The sequence below is a fragment of the Harpegnathos saltator genome, unplaced genomic scaffold, assembly GCF_003227715.2.
Source record: "Harpegnathos saltator strain DR-91 unplaced genomic scaffold, Hsal_v8.6 scaffold19, whole genome shotgun sequence".
Classification (NCBI taxonomy): domain Eukaryota; kingdom Metazoa; phylum Arthropoda; class Insecta; order Hymenoptera; family Formicidae; genus Harpegnathos; species Harpegnathos saltator.
This window is the reverse complement of record NW_020229972.1, coordinates 357,042-376,103: the sequence shown is the minus strand read 5'-3', so window position 1 is coordinate 376,103 and position 19,062 is coordinate 357,042. Positions and strand designations below refer to the sequence as shown.

The 19,062-nt window shown below is 36.7% G+C and overlaps 1 protein-coding gene across 6 annotated transcripts in view; it reads left to right on the top strand.

Annotated features, from left to right (window-relative positions):
- Positions 1–19,062, top strand: part of LOC105188136 (phospholipid scramblase 2) — a 134,624-nt gene that overhangs the window by 38,144 nt on the left and 77,418 nt on the right. The window contains exon 2 of one of the 6 annotated variants that reach the window (XM_025297853.1): positions 17,447–17,528. The exons of 4 other annotated variants lie outside the window; for them this stretch is intronic. The gene's annotated coding sequence lies outside the window, so the exon portion shown is untranslated. Of the gene's footprint in view, positions 1–17,446; positions 17,529–18,853; positions 18,871–19,062 lie in introns of those variants that run through there. One more of the 6 variants, XM_025297855.1, reaches the window with a different exon arrangement.

The window sequence follows — 19,062 nt, the reverse complement described above, 5'->3', positions numbered from 1 at the left end:
AAGAGATATCTAGAATAGGATCTTCGGTCATTGACACAGTTTCCCCAGTCGGCATTTACGAATCCTTAAATTGGCCTTGAGTCAGATTTGTACACGAGCTCCATATCGATCATTCCACTCAAACAACGCAACACGCGTTTAGCGGCTGTCCAATGTGGTACTCCGTAGCAATTATTAAATTGTCCTAAATATGAGGATAGTCCCAGAAGTACCCGACCTGACGTATAGATGGTGGTTGATGTTTGCAAAGAATGACTATAGTAGAAAGTACCAACCTTATAAAGCTTAAGTTTGAAGTTTGACGACGCTACGTTGTTTAGTATTTGTTTGGCAGCCATTAATAGTGAACGCTCTCAGCGAATGTGTAAACATGGAAAATATTGGTCACCGTTGATGACGTGATACAATACTTTCATTTGAAAGGCCTCAGTCCAACCAATATCAAAGCAGAGCTAGATTCTACTCTGGAGGAGTCTGCTCCTTCGTTTACAACAGTAAGATATTGGGTGGCAGAGTTTAAATGAGGCCGTACGAGCTGCCAAGACGAATATCGCAGTGGTCGACCAAATGAGGTGACCACGCCAGAAATGGTGAAGAAAATCTACAAAATGGTATTGGATGACCGTCGACTGAAAGTGCGCGAGTTAGCAGACATGGTAGGCATTTCAAAAAGTGCTGTACATCGCATATTGACTGAAAACTTGGACATGAGAAAGCTATGCGCAAGATGGATGCCGCGATTACTCACAATGGAACAAAAACAGCGTCGTGAGAATGTTTCAATCGAGTGTTTGGCGAAGTTCCACAGCAATAAAGCCGAGTTTTTGCGTCGATTCATAACTATGGATGAAACATGGGTTCATCACTTCACACCTGAGACGGAGGAACAATCAAAACAATGGACTGAAAGGGGAGAATCGGCTCCAAAGAAGGCGAAGACAGTTCCATCTGCAGGCAAGGTCATGGCGTCAGTTTTTTAGGATGCGCGTGTGATAATTTTCATTGATTATCTTCAGAAAGGAAAAACAATCAACGGCGAGTATTATGCGAACTTATTGCAGCGTTTGAGTGATGAAATCAAGAAAAAACGGCCGCATTTGGCGAAAAAGAAAGTTTTGTTTCATCAAGACAATGTACCAGTTCACACATCCGTTATCGCGATGGCCAAAATCAATGAGTTAAAGTTCGAATTGCTTCTTCACGCACCCTATTCGCCAGATTTAGCCACCTCGGATTATTTTCTGTTTCTAAACTTGAAAAAGTGGCTCGGTGGTAAAAGATTTGCCAACAATAAAGAGGTGGAGTCTGCGGTTGATGGCTATTTTAAGGAGTTCGACGATTCCTACTATAAACAGGGTATCAAAGTTATTGAACATCGCTGGGAAAAGTGTATTGAGCTAAAAGGAGACTATGTAGAGAAATAAAGATATTTTTTCCCAAATTTTGTGTTTTCTTTGTTAGGTCGAGTACTTCTGGGACTACCCTCGTAGCTTACAGCGAAAGCGATGTCGGAGCGAGTGATTATGAATAGATAAGTAAGCACACCGACAAGCTCGCGATATGGGAGTTTCTGGTCATCTTCAGTGATTGCTGGGTTTCTCTTCAGTTTGGTTCCGGTGTTGATAAAGGTAGCGACCGGTTTGCATTCGGTCATGCCGAACTTTCTGAGTAATTCCTGAACATATCCTCGCTGACTTAGAGTTACTAACTCTTCGGTTTGAGTAAACTCAATTCTTAAACAGTCCCCAGCGAGACCGAGATCTTTGATTTGAAATTCACGAGCCAACTTTTTACTGAGTTCGGTTATTAGGACTTTGTGTCGGGAGGCGATGAATAAGTTATCGACCTAGATGGTGATAAGCATCATGTCTTCGCCCGAATCAATCTTGAATAGGCACGGGTTTGATTTAGTAGGGGTAGCTCCTAGTCTTCTCAGGATTTCATTCAATTTAATATATCAGCTCCTTCCTGTTTGCTTAAGTCCATACAAAGCCCTTTTTAAAAGGCAAAACTTGTCGCCCTTGCGATATTCGCATATGTTTGGCCTTCCTCCCGATTTCATTTAAACCCTCTGAATCGATTATGTGCTCCAAGATTGTCTCGTATGGCTTCAAGGGTTCCATGAAGTTTTCCTTTTCTAAGTTGCAATTAAGATAAGCAGAATTTACGTTAAATTGTCTGATGTGCATTTTATATCGTGCCGCTAATGATGCCACGAGGCGGATAGAGCTGAACCGCGTCATCGGCGCAAAGGTTTAAAAAAAATGTATCCCTTACTGTTGACTGAACCCTTATGCAACAAGACAAGTTTTCTTCCTTTCGATAGTCCCATCCGATTTTAATTTGTTTCGTAATGTCATTCGGCTCCCAATACTTTGTACTTCTCCGGGCAATCGACGAGTGTCCATGTTTCATTTTTAATAATAGACTTTATCTCAATAGTAATGGCTTGATACCATTCATCCGCATCGGGACTTGATAAAGCTTCTTTTATAGAAATTTCCACGAAAAATGCGCATCCATCTTCGGTGGGAGAGGCGTATTCCTGAACGAGTCGCTCACTGCGTCCGCTCCGTAGACCCGTCCTTATAATGATCAGTTCCTGGGTCTTTTTATCCCGTTTCGAAGTTCTTTTTGTCTCAGCAGTCTTCTGTTGATCTAGATTATTTTCGGGATTATGTTCCCCGTCATTGACGGCAGTAGGGGAATCACCAGTAACATTACCTTCATGTTGATAAGACCTTCGTGACTCTGTATCATCATCGTATGCATCGTCTTCGTTGATAGTTGATGGACTACTTGTTCCAGGTGGTGAAATTTCTATGTCGATAAATCCACGACTCTCCGTGGAAGTGTCCGTGATGGATTCTTCCTAATTCTCCAGATTTCCTCTTTCTCTTTTCAAGAATTTTACATTACACAGATAAGTACCTTTTGCCTTTTAAGTGACCAGACGCGATATGCCTTGGATTTTTCAGCATATCCGAGGAAGATCCCTTCTGAACCGCGAGACTCAAATTTGCCCTTACCGGAATTCTTGTCGAGGTAGAATACGTGACAGGTCCGGTGCTTTGCCTGTCCAAGCCTCGTACGAAAATTTCCATTTAAACTCTTGGTGGAGAGGCGGTTTCTGAGGTAGTTCGCGGTATTAACAGCCCAGAATGAGCTAGGGAGATTAGATTCCATCAAGAGACATCGGGCTGTATCCAAAAAGGTTTGATTCTTCTTTTCCGCCGTTCCGTTTTATTTGGGGTTAAAGGGAACGGTCAGCCTGCGTAAGATTCCTCGCTCCTGTAGATAAGAGTTAAATATAATGACTTGTGCATTCACGACCGTTGTCGGACTGAAGTGATCGCACGCTTTTGTCCTTTTACTCCTTGATAAGAGCTATATAGGGTATATGATAAAAATATAGACTTGACCTTAAATGACTTTATCAAGGCCAGGTCAGTGTGATCAATGTTTTCTTAAATGGAACCTCCTATTTTTTATTGCATATTCTTGTAGTCCTTGTCGAGACCTTTTCAAAACACTATCTATGTTTGTTCTTTGTGGAGGTTGCATGGTCGGATTTATGCCTCTTGTGTGTGCGTGTGTCTGTCTGTGTGCGTGTGTGTGTCACAGTAGAGATAAGGACCCCACGGTTCGTCACTCCCGTAATATTTTTTGACTCCAAACCCTCTCCACTGTGTGCGTGTGTTGTGGAGAGTATGCAACGCGCCCGCCCGCGCCCGCCTGAGCCGGTATGGTAAGGAAAATAGAAGAGAGACAAGAAGTCTCTGTTGCTTGAATGTAATAGGTGGCGCCGTGTAGTGTACAGACCCGAGACTCGTACTTAGTAGTCTATAAAAGAAGAACTTGCTCTAACACGAAGGCTTGCAATTGTCAGAAAGAATCTATTTTTCATCATACGTAACAATACGATATAAAAATGATTTGCCTTTATGTTGTGATAGTAAAGGAAGACAAGTTTCGAGGCGATTTCTCTTTTGACGCTCGTTTAATTTATGCGGGACCTATCTGTCCAGCTCTTTTATTTTGTTGATTTGTTTCAAATGGTCTAATGTTAGAATAGTAACGTTAAACTTTGTTGTTAATTCACACGTAGTTCGACATGTATCCGCTTCCACTATAGCTTTCAGCTCATCATTATCCTTGATCTCAGGTCGCCCACGTGGTTCATTTTCAAGATTAAAATCTCCAGGACGAAACTTCTCAAACTATTGACATACTGTGCAATCAGTGGCGTAAATAAAATTTGGAGGCCCATGTTGCCGGATGGCCGAAGACTCCTATACCTCGGGTTTTTTGCGATATTATAGAAGTCCCCGTACTCTTGGAGGCCCGAGGCCCGTGTATTCTAATACCCTAACACCCTCTATTTACGCCACTGTGTGCGGTTATTAATCACATTTTCACCAAACACTTCGTTGATATTTCAAGTTGTCTGTGCTGCATTGGTCCTATGATGGAACTCAAACCCGAAAATAATACGAATTTTTAACTTATCCGTAGTTACACACAAATTGTTGTAGTAAACATAATTAAAAAAAATCATAAGCCAAAATATCTGTTCGAAAGAGTTAATGGTGTACTTTCGCAACAAAAAAACCAGAAACTATAAAAGTAAAATATTAGAGATATCAACTGTCGAACCTACTTAAGGAAATCGGACATTTCATATTTAATGACTTAAAATATATAAATAATGTATATACAAATAATAATATATAATAATAAGTAAAATATTAATGTTTGTTGGAATTCTGTTATTATATTGTATATATTTTGTATTCCATGATGTATACTTTGTTAAACAATATCTCATATAAGCGGATATTAAATTGTGGGAGGATAATGTCTGACAGTGTTACTGCATACGCTGAATATTTTTCCAGAGTTAGAATGCTTTAATAAACATGATCAATCTTGCAACTTCATATCGTTCCCGTCCTTACGTAGTTACGTAATATACTACAGATAGACACATAAATTTCTTATAAGTAAAATTTTATTTTCAGAAAGCGTATATAAAGGGTGTCCCATTTTAATGTTCCAACCCAAATAACTTTTTTATTTTTGATTGTAGAAAACAATATTTCACACAAAAGTTGTATGGTTTTGAGGAGGGCATAAGATGATGCCATTAGTTTGATATTGAACAGTTTCTTGAAGGTCACATGAAGGTCATCTTCAATTTATTAAATGAAACTACTTACTTTTCATTACATATTCTTCTAGCTTACATCGAGAGCTTTCCAAAACCCTATAATTAAGTATCTTTTCGTTAAGTACTTTGTAAGTTATAAGACAAGATCGAAAGCACGATCCGGCCGGTCAAGGCAAGATTGAAAGCACGATCCAGCCGGTCAAGGCAAGATCGGGACATGTACAATTATTATAGGTGTTCGGAGAGACTGCTATTTACTTGGATACAAATGTCCAACCTACGGCGAAAATCATCCCGCACTTTTTGAAGGACATCTGCGTTTATGTTCGTACATGTCTCTCGAATACGTTCCTTCATGTTTTCCGCTGTTGTAGGCTCTTCCGCATAAACTTTTTCTTTTACGTATCTCCAAAAATAAAAATCGAGAGGGATTAAGTCAGGTGATCTTGGTGGCCATTCATGAATCCGACTACCCGTTCCAATCCATCCATTATTAAATCTATTATTTAAGTAATTTGTAACATTTCGGGACCTGTGAGCTGGTGCTCCATCCTGCTGAAACTATATTCGGTTGAGCAAGTCATTATTGACATGTCGCAAAAGGTTGGGTAGATCATTCTGAAGAAATGCTAAATAGTATTGCGCGTTTAGATTCTGTTCAAAAAAGTATGGGCCTATGATGTCATTTCCAAAAATACCTGCCCAAACGTTAATAGACCATTGTCTTTGAAATTCTTAGCTCCTTTGCCAATGAGGATTTGGATCAGAGTAATAATGATAATTATGTCTATTAACGCCCCCTCTGTTACCGAACGTGGCTTTATCAGAAAAGAGCATCTCTGCGATAAAATGTGGGTTTCTTCGAATTTGATTTAAGGCTCAGTTACAAAATTGCAAGCGTCGCTTGAAATCCCTCTGTTCTAATTTCTGGATTAGATGGATGGTAGGGGTGGAATCTATTTATTTTAAATATACGATTTGCTGTCGATTTCGATATGCCGTGTTGTCTCTCGATTTGTCTGGTGGAAATTTGGAGATTCAATACAGCGGCACTCAAGACAACCAATGAATTTGCTTTACTTGACCCAGAATTTTGTCGTATCTTTTTTAAACTATCCTGCTGTGCCCTCTCGGTGAGTTTTCTTATTGTCTTTCTACACAGATGACGTCTGTTAGGATATCTTTCAGTATACAGCCTTTCCGCTGTACTGTAATTATTTCCAGCCACACCCAAAATACGAATCATGTCGACTATTTCGTTTGGCGGATAATCAGTCATAATTACAGGACTACTAAAAAATTTCGTAACAATGCTCAAAATATTACATTCGCCAAGAAAATATCGATACTTTTTAATGTGCGTATGGGGTATACTTGAATAATGGGTATACTTGGATAATGGGATATACTTCGGGTCGAAACATAGTTGTCATAGTAAAAATTGGACCACAAGTTCAAAAATCCAAGAAATTGGTTTTTTGAATTTTAGACTGAAAATGACACGTGCTTTCGATCTTGCCTTGACCATGCTTTTGATCTTGCCTTATGACTGAAAAAGTACTTAACGAAAATGTACGTAACTATAGGGTTTTGGAAAGCTCTCGATGTAAGCTAGAAGAATATGTAATGAAAAGTAGGTAGTTCCATTTAAGAAATTGAAGATGACCTTCACGTGACCTTCAAGCAACTATTCAGTGCGAAACTAATGGTATCATCTTATGCCCTCCTCAAAACCATATAACTTTTGTCTGAAACATTGTTTTCTACAATCAAAAATAAAAAAGTTATTTGAGGTGGGACATTAAAATGGGACACCCTGTATACCTTTTCACAAAGACAAAAGTGTAAGAATATATGGACTATATTGTTGTCTATGTTGTACAAGTCTATATATCGGAAAGTAGCATTAATACATGGTTGGACTCAATATAAAACATCTTTTCATTTGGTAGAAATAAAATTTTTGGACTATAAAAAAATTGATAAATCGTGAAATTGGTATGTTTAAAATTTTAACATTAAACAAAATGTAAACGCTATTATAAAATACTTTCCAAAACATTAAATTTTTACTCGGGAGACTTTTTTATCTCTTATACTTTTAATAATACATGCCGAAAAATTAAATACCGAATTTTTTTCAAAGAGATATTTCAATTCATTTCAAAAGGTAGATAGGGTACGTATAAAAATATCGTGTCCCTTATTTTGATCTAGATTACAATATATTTCAAAATCGGAGGAGGACACTTTCATGTGTTTCCTTTTTAGTCGATAACAAATCTTTTATTTGGTTTGTATTAACAATAACAGCAGAGAGATCGCGGTTAATCGCGGACAGATGCAGCTCAGATATCTCTCCTATAACATCGAATTTTTTTTACGATATGTTAAAGTCAAAATGATTGAAGACGAGTCTCATTCTTGGTATTTTTTTACCAACATCTTTATCATATATATTCTATATAACTACATATCAGTTTTTTAAATCTTTAGCTACTAAATTTGATAATTTCAATTTTATGGTAGAAATTGTCTAACTGATTCAATTTTTCTGCAATTTAAAACAATTTGTGCAATAGTCAGACTTATTTCTTTCTGTCTGATTTTATTTTCATTAAGCATTGTAGATTTTTCTTCATTTTATTATGTTAAAAAGATTAATAGAAACAATTCGAATCAAGCTCAAATTCAGGTTTACATGAGCTGAAGCAACTGCCTTGACTTTTTCATCAAATTTTTTATATTCTCCGATTCTTTAGTTTGTGTAAAACAAGCACAAAATTGAATATAATACGGATCAAAATTGGTTCAATAAGACGTAATCATGAAGCTGATTCATTGCGTTATCGATCGTGTTTATCATCAGATTTATTCAATTTTTCAGTTTCAGAAACATAATTGTACAATATTGTATACCAAGTCGGATAAATCTTCAATTTGTAATTGAAAGAACATCAATCATAATATCTATGCAACTATATTGATGTTTATTATTAACTAAATTTCATAATTTAAATTGCTATGTAAATGCTTGTTGATTTGACTTAAATTCTTCTTTTAAATTTGACTTGATGCGTCAAAATTTAGTTCTTTTTACCCAACTTGTTTCCAGTTGAATAAAAAGTCACTATTTGTCTGTATCCTGACCGGCGAGCGGTGACTTTTCGCATCTGTTGAAAGCAACAGGCGATATTGCATCCGTTCGTCCGTTTGCGCGTTGTTTGTTTACGTCTAATTTGTTTACGTCTAATAAATGCAGTTTCAATCGAAACATTAACAGATGCGACGGGTTGCGCAATGTACATTCGTCTGTCTCGAATGGTATATTCTGTTCGAGAAAGCTGAAAGAGAAAAATGTCGTTTGTGGAAAAAGAAACTTCGAATTCAAAACTCAGCGTTTGGAATGTCGCTATAAGATACGAAGTTTATCATCTGTACTTGCATCTCTTCTATATTTGGTCAGAACGAGTATCTGTATTGTAGCGACAGTTGAATCTGAATAGTCTTCCGGAAGTGAAGGTCAGATGTCATCGCACGTATCGTCGACCTGATACGACAAACAATGCGGACACGCGGGCTCTAATCGCGATTCACACGTCCGTTCGCGTCCAAAAGTTGCACCGATAAATATCCATCGAGGTCAAACGTACGCGCACGCACGCACGCACGCACGCACTTACGCGCATACGTAAGTATGTACGAAACGGACGAGGAAACCATCAATTGGGCTTCATAAAACAGCTTATTTGAGGCTGTTAAAAAGTAGTACGATCCGATAATACGAGAGAGCCAGAGCTGAGTCGTCAGCCGGCCGGCCACGTGGGGCGTCCAGTAGTGACGTAAGCGACGGCGATTTCGTCTTGCTCCAGCGATTCAGGCGCGAGATGCAATGGAATCCCGTTATAACCGGGCTGCAACCGGGCGTGCGAATCGCGTCTCAAATAGAAAAGCGAGAGAGATATTTTCGCAAACCGGATTCTCTCAGCCGCGAGCGTATAATATAACGTTACAGAGAATGGCGATTTTTTCTAATTTTTCTTTTATTTTTATACGTGCCGCGAGCGTCGATATGCAACAACATATTATCGTGTATTCATAAAAAATCAGCGAGTCGTAACTCTGTCGAGTTCCCGCTTTAGAATAAGTTAGATTTCAAAATCAAACATTTGGATTTACTAGAAAGCATGGAAATTTTGAATTTGGGATCAAAGAGAACGTAAAGTTTAGAATTTGAAATCCGCGATAAGAAATTTATGTTCTGAACATAGAACGTTTACGATATATTTTGAGAAGAAAATGTTTGGGTATATCTATGATCTACGATTCTATAGCGAATTAACTATAACGATGGAAATCATTTTTATAATGATAAGTGCTATCATAGAATCAGATATTAAACTTGTATTGTATTATTGTTACTTCTTTCTTGTTAGAGCAACAAATAAGATTGACGCTCTGAAAAATGATTTTAGTAGGATTTAATATTTTAATGTTTTAAAAATTTTTATACTTTTAATACTTTAATATTTTAATGGAATTAAACATTTTTTCTCATAAATATAAAAAAGAATAATACAGTAAAATATAAAAAGTATATTACAAACTTAGAATCTAAAAAAACATCACTATAGCATATCGAAAAGAATATAACAGAGTTAAAACCTAAAAAAGTATCACTATAGCATTAATAATAATATTCTTACATGTATTTTACTACTATTTTATTACTTGTATTTACATGTATACTACTACTTTTTTTTTTATTAGAACAACAAAAAGATATAGTTGACATTGTACGTAACTATAATTTTTAACATGATTAATCAATTTTTCTCTATATTTGTGGTATTAGTGGTATTAACCCTTTAACTTTGTGGTACATTTTTTTTACCTGACGAATTTCTTAAATCTTGAATTTTTGTTTTTTTGGATCGCTGGTTACAAATCTGAAGTTGGATTTCAAAAATTCAAAATGGTAAATCCAATATGGCTGCTATCTAGGAGTAAATTGATATAAATCGAAATAAATGTAAACCAGATACACGATGAAACCGATTATGATGTATAATATGAATGTATAATATGATTATGATATAATATGATGTTTATGAAATTCATAGAATATCAATTAATGATTTTTATCTTCGCAGTAAACAAGTAATTTGTTTATAAAAAATTTGGGGCGCGAAAATTCTAGAGAAGATATTTGTTATATTATGATATATAGGGTCCTCAAAAAGTCCGGGAACGCTAAAATATTTCGAAAAATATAAAAGATACGAAAAAATGTTTGATACAAAAGTTGTAAGGTTTAAAAAGATCTATTTAGTAGACATATCAGTTTAACCATAGGTGGCGTTGCTAAAGTCATATGAAGATCAATTTTGTTCTTTTAAATAGAATTCTTTATTTTTTATTAGAAATTCTTGTAGCTTATCTCGAGAGTTTTCCAAAACACTATAATAAAGTCATTTTTTATTAAGTTCTTTCCGAGTTATGACGCTTGAAAGTTACAGTACCGCCGGCATTAGCATTACTCAAAGTATACCGCGCGGAGGTACGATCAGAGATACTTCTTGGTCCACATATTCTAAAAACGAGTTGCGCTCGCTCGTATCTCGCTCTTTGTCTTTTTTGTTTCTTTTTCCGATTATAATATCATATTTTTCTCTGGAAAATGTTGACCGAAAAAGAAAGAATATTGCTACTTATTTATCGAGGATTTGGTGACCATATTAGATCATATCAAGAAGTAGCTGATCTATTCAATGTTATACATCCTGATCTCGATCTTATTTCTAAATCCACCGTTTGCAGAACAGTGATTCGTTTTTTTAAAACGGGAACAGTTAAGGACCAATCTCGCAGCAGAAGGCCAAAATCCGCAATTAATGATGATAAGACTTGGGATGTTCTCCAATCATTTCAGGAAAATCCTCATTTGTCCGTATCAAAAACAGCACAAGCCCATGATATCAGTGAAGGCCGCGTTTCTAACATTTTAAAAAAGCATAAATATTATCCGTATAAAATTGTTATCGCTCAAGAACTTATGGAAGATAATTTTGATAGTAGAATTCAGCTTTGTGAAGAACTGATGTATCGGAGTGATGATAATGCTAACTTTTTGAATTTTGTTATTTTTTCTGATGAAGCCACATTTCAAATAAATGGTCCTGTTAATCGCCACAATTGTAGATATTGGAGTAACGAAAATCCACATTGGATAAGTGATCTTCGCACACAATATTCACAAAAATTGAGTGTATGGACAGGGATCTGTAGTCGCGGTATTATAGGCTCATTTTTCATAGATGATGATTTAAATGCTGAAAAATATGAAAATTTATTGCGAGATCATATCATTCCTGAAATTGAAAATTTATTTGACGCTTTGGTTCCAGCAAGATGGAGCAAGACCTCATTTTGCGGTACGCGATTTTACGAATTCGAGAGTTTTTAAACCGTTTTTTTCCTAATCGATGAATAGGTAGGAGAGGTGCCTGCTAGATCACCTGATCTATCTCCTCTTGATTTCTTTTTTTGGGGATACATCAAAAGTAAGGTTTATGCGACGAAACCATATAATTTGGAAGACTTGAAGAATCAAATAATGCAGGAAGCATTTCTGATCACTTTAGAACAAATAAGCCATGTGATCAATAGATTGTATGAACGTTTAGCTCATTACTAAACAGTAGAAGGAAGACATTATGAACATTTGATTAATTGAAAAAGTAAAAAACAATAGCTTGCAAAATGTTACCTACACACCTACACACCTACACACACACACACACACACCTACACACACACACACACACACAGCACGCACACATGCACACGAGGTGTAAATCCGACCGTGTAACTTCCGCGCGGTACACTTTGGGTAATGCTAATGCCGGCGGTACTGTAACTTTCAAATGTCATAACTCGGAAAGAACTTAATAAAAAATGACTTTATTATAGTGTTTTGGAAAGCTCTCGAGATAAGCTACAAGAATTTCTAATAAAAAATAAAGAATTCTATTTAAAAGAACAAAATTGATCTTCATATGACCTTAGCAACGCCACCTATGGTCAAGCTGATATGACTAATAAATAGATCTTTTTAAGCCCTACAATTTTTGTATCAAACATTTTTTCATATCTTTCATATTTTTCGAAATATTTTAGTATTCCCGGACTTTTTAAGGACCCTGTATAAAGAATATTCAGTAAAATATTCTGCCTTCAATTTTAAATACTTCTTAAGAAATCAAATATTTTAAGTTATTTTTTTCAACTTTATTGATATAACTAATTCAAAATGAACAAATGGACATAAAAACCATGGGAAAACATGTAAAGTAAGTATTAATATATCAGGAAAATGTGAAATTATATTTATTTTCATTAAACTATAAACAGTACACTGTAAAAATGAAAGAGCAGTAGGTGGTAAATATACTCACCTTTGTTACACAGAGTTAGTTTTATATGCATTTATGTGCAAGATGTTTACTAATCATCACTTTTCTTAAATGAAATTTCCAATTTTTTATTACATCATCTTTTTCTACTAAAATTAATTTTAACAACTTTTTTCTGAAACATTTTTTTTATTTACCTAATATTTTTTTAGACATTTAGGGAAAATTTGGTAACTTTTTTCAACATTTAACTTACGATATCTCGCTATTTATCGTAAAAAACCAATAGTAGACTTTTTTAATCTATTTATTTTTTAGTCTCAAGAAGAATATATTCTTACAATAGTGCCCTAACTTTTGTTAACTTATCGACATTTGGAAATTTCAAAATTATCAAATTAACAAAAGTCAGGGCGCAATTGTGACAATATATTCTTAAGACCAAATAAAGTAAAAAAGGTCAGTACCACTTTTTTTTCCGATAAATAGTTAGCGAGATATCGTGAGATAAATATTAAAAAAGATATCAAGTTTTTCTTAAATATCTAAAAAAATATTAGGTAAATAAAAAATGTTTCAGACAAAAGTTGTTCAAATTAATTGCTAGAAAAAGATCATGTAATAAAAAATTGGGGTATCTATTTAAGATTTTTATGTTGATCTTGACTGAACTTTTCAAGGTTATCCCAAGATCAAATTCATAGCGTCAGTAAATAGATCCTTTGAAGCCCTACAACTTTTGTCTGAAATATTTTTTTCTAAAATGTCGTGTTAATGAAAAAATCGGGTGACCCGGGTGGTCTAAAACACCCGATATACAGGGTGTCCGGAATGTGATCATTAATATTTTGTGTACTGGTAGATTGGGTGTAGCCGAAAAGAAAAGTCATGTACCATAATGTCAAATTGGCAATAGTTATCGAGTTATTAATTGAAACATGTGAGCCAATGAGCGCGTAGAGAGCGCTGGGCGGCCGCCTCTTGTCGCTTGCGCTCGCTCGCTCGTCGTTCGCGCTCGCTCGCTCTTCGTCGCGCGCGCACGCCTTTTGTCGCTTACGGTTGCCTCTCGCCGCACGAAGTAAGCCATTTTCTTATTCACAGAGTCTGTCCTGTCGCTTTCTCGTGCGCTCATTCGTTTACACATTTTAATTAATTACGGAATAAATATTGAAAAAATTGTAAAATGGCACAGGACTTTTTTAATTGTTTTAACGAGTTCTACCAGTACACAAAATATTAATGATCACATTCCGGACACCCTGTATACAGGGGGGTTATAAGTTTACAACCCGAAGTGTGAAGGTAGATCGGATTAAGACAAACATACAAATACCATACCGTTTCGCGAGATTTGCAATAATTATCGAGTTATTAATGACAGAAATTTAAGGAGAGGGAGCACGCCGACATAGATGATGGGAGAAGCGTTACAGCTGCTTAGGTCACAGCACGGCCCACTCACCCTAGCAACTGTTAGCGGCGAGCGGCAATTCCGGCGAGATAAAACAACAAATAACGGCGCGTTGTCTTTCCCCTCGTCGCACACCGGCAACAACTGCTGGATCGACTGGGCCGCGCTGCAGCCTCAGCAGCTGCAACGCTTCTCCAATCATCTATGCCGGCGCGCTCCCACTCCTCAGATTTCTGTCATTAATAACTCGATAATTATTGCGAATCTTGCAAAACGGTATGGGACTTTTATGTTTGTCTCAACCCAATCTACCTTCATACTTCGGGTTGTATACTTATAACCATCCACCCTATATATACAGGATGTCCCAGAACTTTGGCACACGGGCTCCGTCAAAGCGCCAAGACGCCAGCGCGACGGTCAGCGCGAGCCGCGTTACCGCTCAGCCCCCACGCACACAGCTTGCCGCGGAGCGTCTATAGGCCGCACTGGGCACGGAAAACGCCTAACTTTGCGCTGTTATAATTAAAAAACTATTATGATTTTCACATTATGGTAGAGGACTTTTTTGTTCCTCTCACTTATTTCTATGTTCCTACGGTGGGCGATTATAAATTGCCAACCCGAAATATGAAGGTAGATTGGGTTAAGACAAACATAAAATTCCCATACCGTTTTGCGAAATTCGCAATAATTATCGAGTTATTAATGACAGGAATCTGAGGAATGGGAGCGCGGACATAGATGATTGGAGAAGCGTTGCAGCTACTCAGGCCACAACGCAGCCCACTCGACCTAGCAACTGTTGGCGGCGTGCGGCAAGACGTAGGTCCGGCGAGATAAAACAACGAATAGCAGCGCATTGTCTTTCCTCTTGCCGCGCACCGGCAACAGTTGCTGGATCAACTGGGCCGCGCTGCGGCCTAAGCAGCTGCAACGCTTCTCCAATCATCTATGCCGGCGCGCTACCACTCCTCAGATTTCTCGCAAAACGGTATGGGACTTTTATGTTTGTCTTAACCCAATCTACCTCCACACTTCGGGTTGGCAACTTATAATCACCCACCCTGTATATATAGAGAGAGAGATAATTATATATGATTATATATGATTATATGTAATTATATATGATTTTTTTCTAAACATTGCTACTACTATTATTTTGTTAGAATATCAAGGAGATATAGTTGAAAGCGACTATGATTTTAACAAAATTAACCATTTTTTCTCTTTCTCTTTCAATGTACAGGGTGACCCACGTAAAGTATTACAAGTCCATAACTTTAAAAATATTTATCAAATCAAAAAATTGTTCATAAGGAAGTTTCATGTATTCGAGAGGCCTCTCTAACATAAACGTAAAGTTGCCCCCGCTTCCCTTTTAAGGGGGGACAGGGGTAACTTTATAATTTTAAATGGAACCCCCTATAAAATGTTGCATATTTGGATTCTATGGGAAAAAACAAGTAAATTTTATCTGTAACATTTCTTTGGAAAATGCTTCTATCAAAAGTTATAATCATTTAAACTTTAAAATAGAGTGCATTGAAATTAATGATAAATTAAATAAGACTCATAGTTTTTCAGTTATTTTTATTTTACTATGTTCGAACTGTTGACCATTAACATCTAAACACTTATTAATTCTTTTACAAAACTTTGCCTAATTTTAAACAACATTTTTGGGTTCACCTTAGCACAAGCTATTCTTCGTTTTAAGTCTTCTTTCGTCGTAAGTCGTAAGTGGCTGAGATGTGATTTTCTCTTTGATATACCCCTATAATAAATAATCCAAAAATGTAAAATCAAATGAACGAAGAGGCCATTGAATAGGACCTCCTCGACCTATCCACCTGTCACCAAATATCTCGTTTAAAAGAATACGACGCGTTGTTCTGGAAAAATGAGGAGGTGCACCATCTTGTTGAAACCATATGCCTCTTCTCACAGTAAGTGGTAATTCTTCCAGAAGTAACGGAAGATGATTCCTTAATAGATTCAGTATTAGGATTCAGTATTAATAGTATTAGGTGCGTGAATTAATTCGGTCCATCTGGCGGTCAATTGCTGTACTATGTAATTTTCTAACCTCTAATGTCTGCAAAAGGCTTTATTTTTTAGGTTTGATATCTGGCAATAATATCAGTTGATAAACGTTTGGGTTTGTAACAATAACATCGTGTTTATCTGATTCGAAAATGTCGAAATTCGAGCCAAAAAGCATCATTTCCGGGAAGTTCTCATTCTCTTTTTTCATTTGAAGAAAACAGCTGCTGAAGCTCATCGAATGCTCGTAAAAACTTATGGTGAAAGTGCTCCCACCGATAAATCATGCAGAGAATGGTTTCGACGTTTCAAAGGTGATGATTTCAGTATCGATGACAAATCTTGTCCAGGTCAGCCGAAGAAGTTCGAGGACGAGGAATTGCAGGTGCTAATCGATGAAGATTCATGTCAATCGCAACATGAGCTCGTGCAATTGTTGAATGCTGATCGATGAATAATATGATGATAATCCCAAACGAAAGAAATCCATTATCGACACAGGAAAACCATCCACATCGATACCAAAGCGGAATATTCACGGCAAGAAAGTAATGCTCTGTATATGGTGGGGCCAGAAGGGTGTAGTGTATCATAAGCTATTAAAACAGAGCCAAACCATCACTACCAAACTTTACCAACAACAATTGATCCGTTTAAACAACGCATTGAAGAATAAGCAGTCGGAATATGCAAAGAGACACGACAAAGTGATCTTTCAGCACGATAACGCTCGGCCACATGTTGGAAAGATTGTGAAGGCCACCTTGGAAGCACTTGGCTGTGACGTTTTACCTCACCCGCCGTATTCACCAGACATTGCTCCATCCGATTATCACTTGTTCAGATTGATGGCACACGGGCTTTCGGACCAGCACTTCAACTTCAATCATGAAGAAATAGAGAAATGACTCAATGAATGGATCGCTTCGAAGGACGAGTCGTTTTTCCGTTACGGAATGCAATAATTGCCAGACAGATGAGAAAAAATAATAGCAAGCGATGGTAAATATTTTAATTAGTGTACTTTTTCATGTTTTTTCATACTAAAGTCTGTTTTTGGGAGAAAAAACGGACCGAATTAATTCACGCACTTAATACCACCAAAAAAATGTGGTCCACTTACGAAATCGCCAATTATTCCACACCATACATTTAATGACCAACGATGTTGGAAAGGGACCTTGCGCATCCAATGAGGATTTTCACGTGACCAATAGTGCGTATTATGTCTATTAAGATGTCCAGTGTTGGTAAATGTTGCTTCATCAGAAAAAAGAATACTTTACAAAAATGAATCATGACATCACGCATCCACTCGCAAAATATTACACGACGCTCATAATCAGCTTCCAAAAGTTTTTGAGTCAAAATCAAATGATACGGATGAAATGTTTGTTCTTTCAGAATCCGCTGTATTGAATACCGTCCAACTCCAAATGTGTTTGCTATTTCGCGTTGACTGACATGTGGATTTACTTCAACTGCCGTGAGAATATTGACACTGTTATTATAATTAACAACTGGTTTTGCTTTTTATCTTTTAATTGCTCTTAACTGACCATGTATATGTACGACTTTCTAAATGAAAAAATGTCATATGCGATTTTTGAATACCGTAACGTTCTAAAAATAGTTACATTGCACGTCGATAATTTTTCTCACATTTTCCCAGAATTAGCAACATATTAACTTCCACGTCAAAACGAGCCATGATTTTCGAATTTAATAGTATGAAAACCAACTCAAAACTAACTAAATGTCTGATGATCTGTATTTATGTTTCCCGATAAATGTGTTTATTTATGTTTCTTTTGATTAACATGAAGTATGCACTCTAAGGTCCTTTTTGTTTTTGTTGTATCGCGAATGCAACTTTGTGTCAAAGGAGTTCAATGTTAATGAAATCGTTAAAAGTTTTAATGCTTATAACTTTTGATAGAAGTATTTTCCAAACACATATTTCAGATAAAACTTATTTGTTTTTTTTCCCGTAGAATCCAAATATGCAACATTTTATAAGGGGTTCCATTTAAAATTATAAAGTTACCCCCGTCCCCCCTTAAAGGGGAAGCGGGGACGACTTTACATTTATGTAGTTGGAGAGGCCTCTCGAATACATGAAACTTCTTTATGAACAATTTTTTGATTTGATAAATATTTTTAAAGTTATGAACTTGTAACACTTTACGTGGGCCACCTTGTATAATCGAATGTCGCAAATTGAGAATTCAGAATTCTTCTGTTCTGTTAGCGTCAGTCACATATTTCCGCGAATGCCAGCGGAAGTTTTCGCACGTCATTCGGACGTTCCGTTCTTCTCTAGCCGTGCAGAGCGTCGCGCTATTAATCAGGCGGACACAGAGATCGAAACAAAGGATAGTTATCAGTGAGGAAAGAAAGCATTATCGGCGCGACCGAGGTCTTCTTGTTTCTCACATATTGTTATATACGTTACAATGAACTTTACGAGGCGAACTTTACCGCGCTCGCTCGCGATATACGCTGCACTCTCGCGGGGACGATGACCCAACGACAATTTCAACTGCATAAACATAGCATTGTGTACATATGTGTAGTTTGTCCAAGTATATGGCGTAGAGCGAGCAACAGCTTCCGTCATCAGTCGACTCGTTCGAGAACTACTGATACCAAATCTGCCGGATCTTCTCCGTCGGTAGGAAAGACGTCGGATCGTTTGGATTGTGAGCTTCTGGAACGTTATTTATCTAGACAGCATAAGATTTCCAATGGATGTCCTTAGGACATTCTTAGGACGTAGGATGCCTTCAGAACATTCTCAGAATGTCTTTCGGACATTTGCTATTTAGGTACAGTCTGATCTTGTATTTAAGATCGTCTCAAGTTCACTTTAAAATGTCATGTAGTCGATAAAATAGCTTTTTTACAATTGGCATTTAAAGATGTAATTCAGGCGATCTTAAATATGAGACTGAACTATTAACGATTAAGTTAGTTAAGTTTAAAGTTAGATCTTATATTTAAATTCGCGTCTACATATG